Source organism: Cryptomeria japonica, chromosome 3 (assembly GCF_030272615.1).
Source record: "Cryptomeria japonica chromosome 3, Sugi_1.0, whole genome shotgun sequence".
In the NCBI taxonomy this organism is placed as follows: domain Eukaryota; kingdom Viridiplantae; phylum Streptophyta; class Pinopsida; order Cupressales; family Cupressaceae; genus Cryptomeria; species Cryptomeria japonica.
Window position 1 is genome coordinate 526,172,014 of NC_081407.1, and position 10,566 is coordinate 526,182,579.

A 10,566-nucleotide genomic window follows, 5' to 3' on the forward strand; every position below is an offset into this window, starting at 1 on the left:
GGGAAGTCTCACTGACTTACAATGTGGATTATACAAATCTAGTATCTTGTACTGCTTTACAATAGCATCTATAATGTCTGATTCAGTACCGGTTGCTGCTGTACTTCTTACATAAACCCTTTACCCTATATTTCGCATATATTACTTACATAGCATTATTCATTTCTTCCTTCTTACTTCATTACAAAATGTCTACAATGATCTCTTTTATATATAAGAGTCATTTTACAACATGCCAAGTCGGTTTACAAAGTTTTTACAATAATAAACAAAATATAATATAACAAAATCCTGTCGGCCTATGTGCTAGTATACTTCCTTTCTCTGTGCCGGTGCTGGTGTCCTGAGTGCCGGTCTAGAGTCTGATCGTTGATGCCAGTGCACTAACTTGCTGGTGTAATGCCTTGCCAGTGCCATAGGATTGTAAGGTTGCCATCAATGACAAAACCTTCAATCACATACAATGTCTCATTGGAGTGTGCATATGCCAACACTATAGGAATTTGAAATTGAATTTTATTTTCATTTTCAATTTAGATTTGAATTTTTACTTTCGAATGCTAAAATGCAGATGAAATTAACTGAAATCCAGATTTGGTGAAATGTGAACTTGATGATTTGGAATTAGATGAAATTAATTGAAATTCGAATTTGGGGAAATATGAATTTGAGAGAAGTGAAATTAGATGAAATTATTTGAAATTGGAATTTGAGGAATTGGAGGATTAAGTTAATTAATTTAAATAATTTAAATGAAATTATTTAAACATTAGAAATGGAATTAATTAAATAACAGATTATTTAATTTATATTTAATTGATATTTAAAAAAGGGTTAATTGATTAATTAATCAAGGAATAGAAACTGAATAATTAGTAATGTTGAAGGGTGATTATTAGAAGAAATAATTAGTTTAATCAAATAATTACTTAATTAAATAGATGAATAATTAGTGTATGATCAATGAGACATTTTTAAGTGTCTACATTTTCTCCTCTTTGAGACAATGTCGGAACGACGTTGTTTCAAAGAAAATAAAAAAAATTTGCGCCGATAATGGAGGTAGGATGCTCCCTTGAGAGATTGTTTGTGTATTGAAGGCATGAGTGATCTCTTCAAAGAATAAGAATGTTAGATGAAATATGAAGAAATTAATTGATGACATGAATGGGTTTGATTAGAGAAAAGAAATGGTTCGAGTGATTTGTAGACTGATTGAATGATAAGATTGATAGGATTGATGGGATTGATAGGATTGATCTGATAAAGATGAAGTCAGGTTTCAAGAAGGACACATCCTATATAAGACAAAGATGATCAAAACGTCTGGTTTTAGGAAAGATACATCCTGTGTAAGACAAAGATAGATGATCGCATGATAATGATAGATTGTAAATTGATAAGACTTATTCAGTTTGATTGTAGATGTTTGGTAAATAAGATAGTTATATACTTTATGAACTTCATGCGAGGTGTTTGTTGGATAGCCGCTAGGATATTTGATTCTTGTGAGACATGTTATTCCAACTTTTTTTATGTTTTTCGATTTTTAGTTTGTTTTCAAAGTGCTTTTCGATGTTTATGGTTTTTGGTATTTTCTCAATGTTTTTGCACTTTTTTCAGGATCGTATTTAAAATGTTTTTGTTGTGATTTTGATGTTTTCTGATTTTTTAATTTTTTCAAGACTTTTTTCGAATGTTTTGGTATTTTTATGGTTTTCAAATGTTTTTCGTATGTTGATTTTTTTGATTGATTTTTTGATTTTTTTGAAACATAACCTATCATTAATTGATAAAGATAAGACTAACCTAGACAAAATATAGCAACCAAACTGATCTATGTCATTGTTTTGATTTGTGTGATCATTGATAGGAATGTATGGTTTCAAAGAGTGAGTACCTCGTATAAGACTGATCTGTCTAGTTCCAAGTGTACCCTTCCTTGTATAAGACATGTTGATGTTTGATAAAGTTTGATCGATAGATTGATTAACAAGACATGTGATCAGTTTGATTGTAGACTTTGATAATTTGTCTATTGTCAAATCAATTGAATTGAGCAAATAAATCTAATTGACTCCCTCAATCAGTTTGACAAAGCTTTTGTTGCTCTTCTCCTTAGTTGTTGTTGAATTGGCTCTCAGGTATTTTACTGATTTCCTGCATATATTAACAACTATTTCAAAGATTGTGATTCTAGATTGAAATGAGAAAAGGTCTTGTATTTATAGATTTTCAACATAGAAGGGGTGAGGATTTGAATTGAAGTGTTGATTGATAGTCAACTGAGATTGATTGAAGAGTTAACTCAATTTGATTGATTTTTTAACATGATTTATTGGGGAGTCAACTAAATAGATTAGCCAGTTGACTGAGATGATGAAGGAGATGACTGAATTGATGGATTAGGAGATTGAATTGATTGATTTTTCAGAAAAAGATGATTTGGAGTGAAAAAGGGAGATTGAAGAGTTAACTGAGTTAACTAATTAGATAACTGATTTGATCAATCAGGTTTGATTTTCAACATGTTCTGTAGGATTTTGAAATTGAATTTGATTTTTATTTTCAATTTAGATTTGAATTTGGACTCTTGAATGCTGAAATGCACATGAAATTAATTGAAATTCAGATTTGATGAAATGTGAATTTGATGATTTCGAATTAGATGAAATTAATTGAAATTCAAATTTGGGGAATTGGAGGATTAAGTTAATTAATTTAAATAATTTAAATAAAATTAATCAAATAATAAAGATTATTTAATTAATATTTAATTAATATTTAGAAAAAGGTTAATTGATTAATTAATTAAGGAATACAAATTGAATAATTAGTAATGTTGAAGGGTGATGATTAGAAGAAATAATTAGTTTAATCAAATAATTAAAGAATTACTTAATTAAATAGACGAATAATTAGTGTATGATCAATGAGGCATTTTAGGTGTCTACATTTTCCCCTCTTTGAGACAATGTCAGAACGACCTTGTTTCAAAGAAAATAAAAAAAATTGCCCCGATAATGGAGGTAGGATGCCCCCTTGAGAGATTGTTTGTGCATTGAAGGCATGAATGATCTCTTGAAAGAAGAAGAATGATTAATTGATGACATGAATGGGTTTGAATAGAGAAAAAGAAATGGTTCGAGTGATTTGTAGATTGATTGAATGATAAGATTGATAGGATTGATGGGATATTGATCTGATAAAGATAAAGTCTAGTTTCAGGAAGGACTCATCATCTATAAGACAAAGATGATCAAAACGTCTAGTTTTAGGAAAGATACATCCTATGTAAGACAAAGATAGATGATCATGTGATAAGGATAGATTGTCAATTCATAAGGCTTGTTCAGTTTGATTGCAGATGTTTGGTTTAAGATAGTTATATCCTTTGTGAACTTCATGCGAAGTGTTTGTTGGATAGCTACTAGGATATTTGATTCTTGTGAGACATGTTATTCCAACTTTTTTGATGTTTTTCGATTTTTAGTTTGTTTTCGAAGAGCTTTTTGATGTTTAGGATTTTTGGTATTTTCTTAATGTTTTTGTGCTTTTTTAGGGATCACATTTCAATGATTTTGTTGTGATTTTGATGTTTTCTTATTTTTAATTTTTTGAAGACTTTTTTGAATGTTTTGGTATTTTTTATGATTTTCAAATGTTTTTGGTATGTTGATGTTTTTGATTGATTTTTTGGATTTTTTTAAAACATGACCTGTCATTAATTGATAAAGATAAGACTAACCTGGACAAAATCCAATAGCCATACTGATCTATGTCATTGTTTTGATTTGTGTGATCATTGATAGGAATATTTGGTTTCAAAGAGTGAGTACCCCATATAAGACCGGTTTGTCTAGTTTCGAGTGTACCCTTCCTTGTATAAGACATGTTGATGTTTGATAAAGTTGGTTGATAGATTGATTAACAAGACATGTGATCAGTTTGACTATAGACTTTGATAGTTTGTCTGTTGTAAAATCAATTGAAATGAGCAAATAAATCTAATTAAGACTCCCTCAAATGATTTGACAAAGCTTTCGTTGATCTTCTCCTTAGTTACTGTTAAATTGGCTCTCAGGTATTGCATTGATTTCCTGCATAGATTAATAACTATTTCAAAGACTGTGATTCTGAATTCTATTATTCTAGATTGAAATAAGAAAAGATCTTGTATTTATAGATTTTCAACACAGAAGGGGTGAGGATTTGAACTGAAGTGTTGATTGATAGTCAACTGAGATTGATTGAAGAGTGAACTCAATTTGATTGATCCATTAACAAGATTTATTCGGGAGTCAACTAAATAGATTAGCGAATTGACTAAGATGACGAATGAGATGACTGAATTGATGAACCAGAAGACTAAATTGATTGATTAGTAAAAAAAAAGATGATTTGGAATGAAAAAGGGAGATTGAAGAGTTAATTGAGATAACTAATTAGATAAATGATTTGATCAACCAGTTTGATTTTCAACACGTGTTGTAGGATTTTGAAATTGAATTTGATTTTCATTTTCAATTTAGATTTGAATTTGGACTTTTGAATGCTGAAATGCACATGAAATTAACTAAAATTCAGATTTGGTGAAATGTGAATTTGATGATTTGGAATTAGATGAAATTAATTGAAATTTGAATTTGGGGAAATATGAATTTTGAGAGAAGTGAAATTAGATGAAATTATTTGAAATTGGAATTTGGGGAATTGGAGGAATAAGTTAATTAATTTAAATAATTTAAATGAAATTATTTAAACATTAGAAATGGAATTAATAAAATAATAAAGATTATTTAATTAATATTTAATTAATACTTAGAAAAGTGTTAATTGACTAATTAATTAAGGAATAGAAATTGAATAATTAGTAAAGTTGAAGGGTGATGATTTGAAGAAATAATTAGTTTAATCAAATGATTAAATAATTACTTAATTAAATAGACAAATAATTAGTGTATGATCAATGAGACATTTTTAGGTGTCTACATTTTCCCCTCTTTGAGACAATGTCAGAACAACGTTGTTTTGAAGAAAATAAAAAAATTCTACCCTGATAATGGAGGTAGAATGCCCCCTCGAGAGATTGTTTGTGCATTCAAGGCATGAATGGTCTCTTGCAAGAAGAAGAATGTTAGATGAAAGATGAAGAATGATTAATTGATGATATGAATGGATTTCATTAGAGAAAAGAAATGGTTCGAGTGATTTGTAGATTGATTGAATGATAAGATTTATGGGATTGATAGGATTGATCTGATAAAGATAAAGTCTGGTTTCAGGAAGGACATGTCCTGTATAAGACAAAGATGATCAAAATGTCTGGTTTCAGGAAAGATGCATCCTTTATAAGACAAAGATAGATGATTGTGTGATAAGGATAGATTGTCGATTGATAAGACTTGTTCATTTTGATTGAAAATGTTTGGTTTAAGATAGTTATATCCTTTGTGAACTTCATGCAAAGTGTTTGTTGGATAGCTGCTAGGATATTTGATTCTTGCAAGACATGTTATTGCAATTTTTGGATGTTTTTTTATTTTTAGTTTGTTTTCGAAGAGCTTTTTGATGTTTAGGGTTTTTGGTATTTTCTCAATGTTTTTGTGCTTTTTTCAAGATCGTATTTGAATGTTTTTGTTGTGATTTTGATGTTTTCTGATTTTTTATTTTTTTAGGACTTTTTTTTAATGTTTTGATATTTTTTATGATTTTCAAATCTTTTTGGTATGTTGATGTTTTTGATTTATTTGAAACATGACGTGCCATTAATTGATAAAGATAAGACTAACCTAGACAAAATCCAGTAGCCATACTGATCTATGTCACTATTTTGATTTGTGTGATCATTGATAGGAATGTTTGGTTTTAAAGAGTTAGCACCCTATATAAGATCGATTTGTCTGGTTTCGAGTGTACCCTTCCTTGTATAAGACATGTTGATGTTTGATAAAGTTTGATCGATAGATTGGTTAACATGACATGTGATCAGTTTGATTGTAGACTTTGATAGTTTGTCTATTGTAAAATTAATTGAATTGAGAAAATAAATCTAATTAAGACTCTCTCAATTGATTTGACAAAGCTTTCATTTCTCTTCTCCTTAGTTGTTGTTAAATTGGCTCTCAAGTATTGCATTGATTTCCTGCATAGATTAGCAACTATTTCAAAGACTGTGATTCTAGATTCTGTGATTCTAGATTGAAATGAGAAAAGATCTTGTATTTATAGATTTTCAAGATAGAAGGGGTGAGGATTTGAACTGAAGTGTTGATTGATAGTCAACTAAGATTGATTGAAGAGTGAACTCAATTTGATTGATCTGTTAAAAGGATTGATTGAGGAGTCAACTAAATAGATTAGCTAGTTCACTAAGTGTTAGACAACTCAGATAATCAAAGGACAACTGAGAGGGGGGGGGTTGTGAGGCCCTACCCCGACTCATCCTAGCATTTCAGTATTTTTCATGTTGAGATTATTATGGATGCTTTATTTTTATGCATTATGAATTTGGAACTTATATGATTCCATGATTTGGATAACATTGATATATATTGATGCTTCATTTCTATGCATTATAGATATAGAACTCTATATGATTCTAGAATAGGATTACTTTGTGATGATGTATGTCATTATTGGAATTGCAAGACTTTACTATGATGATAGAAATAGGATGCATGTTTTATGTATGGATCAGAATTATGTGGATTATGATAATTGCTTATGTGGATTTATTTGGATATAAGATATATCAATTTGTTTAAATATAAATTGTATGCAGAGTGTTTGATGTGTATTCTTATTCATGTGCTTAATATTATATGAGGTTATTGGAATTACTAATGTGTAATTGAGATGCGTAGGAAAATTATCCATGTGACCATGGAAATATTATGGAGAACCAAACCTAGACCTATGTACGTTCGTAAATCCAGGGGTTGTCTATTTGGAGAGACAACACCCCGTATGTATCGTATTTTATTTGTAATAGTAAATGATGCATGTGTGTTAAATTTTATTTATTGATTTATTTAAATCCAACAAGAGACAATTTTCATGTGTAATTTTGTAATGTATTTTATTGTGTCACTTGACACGTGTTGATTTATGTCTTGAATTTTGACTTGTCTCTTGAAGGGAGTTGTTCAACTATATCTTTTTCAAACATTTGAATGTGGTTCTAAAATTTCCTTGGGTAGAGAGTCTTTGGAGTGGTCAACTCAGGTTTGACCCGAAAGTTAACTTCAAATGGGTTTATAAGGGGTCAAATGGACTCCTAGGGGTAGTTTAAAGGTGTTTCCTAAAGCCCATAAGGTATACCTATGAGTTAGGAGTGTTTTTAGGCATGTGTCTACTCCCATGTGACTGTTGAGTCATCCCAAAAAGTGTTTTTTCTAAGATGTGCCAAAATTCAAAATTAGAAGGTGCCATCTAGGTTAGATAACCTTCCCTTTTGATGAGAGATCCTTTTTTATCTTTTTCTTACTTTTTCCTTTTTCAGTTTTAGAAACCAATGAGAACTCTCACTGAGGTCTTCTTAGGCAAGAATGAGAGATTTTGTGGGTAATCACCCACTCTCCATTTTTGGAGACTATGCATTTTGAAAAGTGAGTTTTTTTTTTTATTTGAAATTTGGCTAAGTGTAGAAGGGAGGATTGTGGATTTGGGCTGCTCATCCTCAAACTAGTTCTAGCATACCTTTGGGCAGATTGAAGGTTGGTTCATCTCTTTGCTTTTTACATTGCATGTCTATGTTGGAAAGTTTGGTTGTATGTGAGAGTGATTCTTTTATATTTTCTTTTGTGAAAATTATTATTATGTGATCTGTCTTTTATTTCCTTGTATGCATTTTCTGTGTTTTGGGAGTAACCAAGGCCTTCTACTCTTGGGAGAGTAGGATGGTCCTGTGGGTGGTAGAAGTTTGACAACCCTCGAGTTAGAGACTCTCTTTATGAGAGTGAACTCAAGGGGTGTATTTGTTACCCTTGCTGCATGGCCTGGTTTGTGCATTTGGGGGTCATAAGGGGAGAAAGTATGGCATGAATTCCTTGGGAGGGCATAAGGAATGTGGGGTTAATGATCTTATGAAATAACTTTGTCTTCCATGAGGTGGCATTGTGTTCTACCATTCTTGCAGTCTCCTCAGGGTATTTGGTCCACTACCACCCATGTAAAATCACCACATTTTGTGATGGAGAGTAGCCTTGGTTGGGAAAGTGTTTGCTATATCTTTTTCCCTTGCTTGTTGTGTTTGCATGTCTGTAACCTATCTAGGGCTTAGTTCTCCAAGCTCGGGGGTGGCTTCTAGTAAGCCTAGGCTGGGAGGTGAGCACTCCATTGTCAAGCCTTATAATTTATTTGTAGGATTGCTTGGAAAGAAAAGGGACAAGCTAGGAGTTGCTGGGTTTTGTACTTGATTTGCAGAAAAAAAAATAAGAAAAGGGATGCTATATTTTTCAGTTGCAGAAATGTAAATAAACGTTGCATGTTGTATTTATTTTGAAAGGAATGTATTCATTTATTTAAAGTCCTCATTTAATAGAAAAGAGAGACTAGATGGGTATCTCACCCAATTGTAATGTTGACTATATTGCCTTTTAAATAAACTTTAAAGAAATGCATTATTTTTATTAAGTATTATTTTGTTGCAAAAAAAATTGAAATGTGTATTTCTGGATTTAGTTCCTATAGTTCTGAAAATAATATTTGTTGAATGCATGTTATTTTTGAAAATAAAAGTTCAGTCTATTTCCTTATGCATATCTCTAAGTCTAATTTAAATAATTCTAGATTAATGTAGTTGCTGAATATATTTTAATAAAATCTATCATTTTCTATTTATTTATTCGCAGAAAATAAATCTAAAATTATCATGTCTATCTCTAAGATTTATTTCAATAATTCCTAGTCTAATATAGTTGTTGTTTAAATTTAATCAATTCTATCATTTTCTCCTTAATTTATTGCAGAATGAAAGTCTACTATTTGCACTATAGATTTAAGACTAGATCTAAAAAGAAGAAATATAAATATTAGACTTGTTGGTATTTTGGTATGGTTTTGTCATTGATGTCAACACCTACTAAAACACTAGCACTTTGGTGATCCAGCAGCATTCACCGGCAAGCAAGTAACTATTGCATAGTTACTGGTATATGGTTCACTGACAGGATATAATGTTCACTGACACTTGGAATGATATGGAAAACACTTGGTAATGTCGAAGACATCGTGTAGACACTTTGTTTTGAAGAATTAATCATTGGTATATTCATATTTGCATATTTGCCTTTATCGACAAATAGGTCTAGGGTTACCTAGGGTTACACTGATAGGTTTATCTTTTCCAGATCAACATAGCACACTATAGAGATGATTTAACATTGGTGTAAATGCATTAAGCCGACATGTTTAATCGGTTATTGCATCAGATATTATATTGTTTGTAAAATGTTTTATTGTAGTATCTTGTAGAGTCAACCTACTAAAATTGGTCTTAGGTTATGGTATAAATGTAAGATCTTATTTGTAAGATCGAATGTGGAATGCGAAAAAGAATTGTGTGAAGGTATATGCAAGATTAAGCAGAGGTATACACGAAGACATCATTTGAAGGTGAAGCTAGGTTTTTATGAAAGCATATCAGCATTACATCGGTACTGAATCCAGCATATGAAGATGCTATTCTGTGCAGTACATTCTTATTGGATTTAACCATCCAACTGTAGTCAGTGTGACTCCCATTTTTGTGTTTGAGCAATGAGCTCTAGGCTATTGGCCTTTCTGCATGCACAGACCCCATTTATGTACACTTACTATCTACAATAGTATCATCTGATTGTGGGTAAGGTTTCCCACCATGGTTTTTCCCCTTACAAGGTTTCCATGTACAAATATTGGTGTTATGTGTTGTGGATGACTTTATGTTTATGTTTCATGCATTAATCTTTACTGGTATAGCAATTTACTATTAACACTGTCTACCGGCACACTTAATTGGTTTACTGGTATTAAGCATTAAGTTGGTTAAGTGGTTTTTGGTTTGAATTTATTAGACAACTGATTCACCCCCCCCTCTCAGTTGTCTCCGGGACCTAACAAATTGTATCAGAGCCTAGTGCTCTTTTGCAGAATTTTAACAACTTGAGGAGATCCAATGTCTACTAATTATTTTAGGAAGGATAGTCCTAAACTTGATGGAACCAACTATGGGATATGGAAGATCAGGATGGAGACACATCTGAATTGCATTGGTAAAGACATCTGGAAAGTTACAAAGAATGGTTATACTGCTATTGTAGCTAGTCAGACTGCTCCAACTACCTTAGCTAAAGATGAGGAGAATGATTGCAAAGCAAGAGAAGCACTTTTGAGCGCATTATCAGATCAACAAATCATGGGATTATTAGATAGGTCTACTGCTAAATCTATTTCGGATCATTTGGAAACACTGAATGAAGGAGATTCCATAGTCAAGATTTCAAAACTTGAAAGGTTCCGAGTCAGGTATGAACATCTGAAAATGGAAGAAGATGAAAGGATTTCTTCTTTTATGGAAAGAGT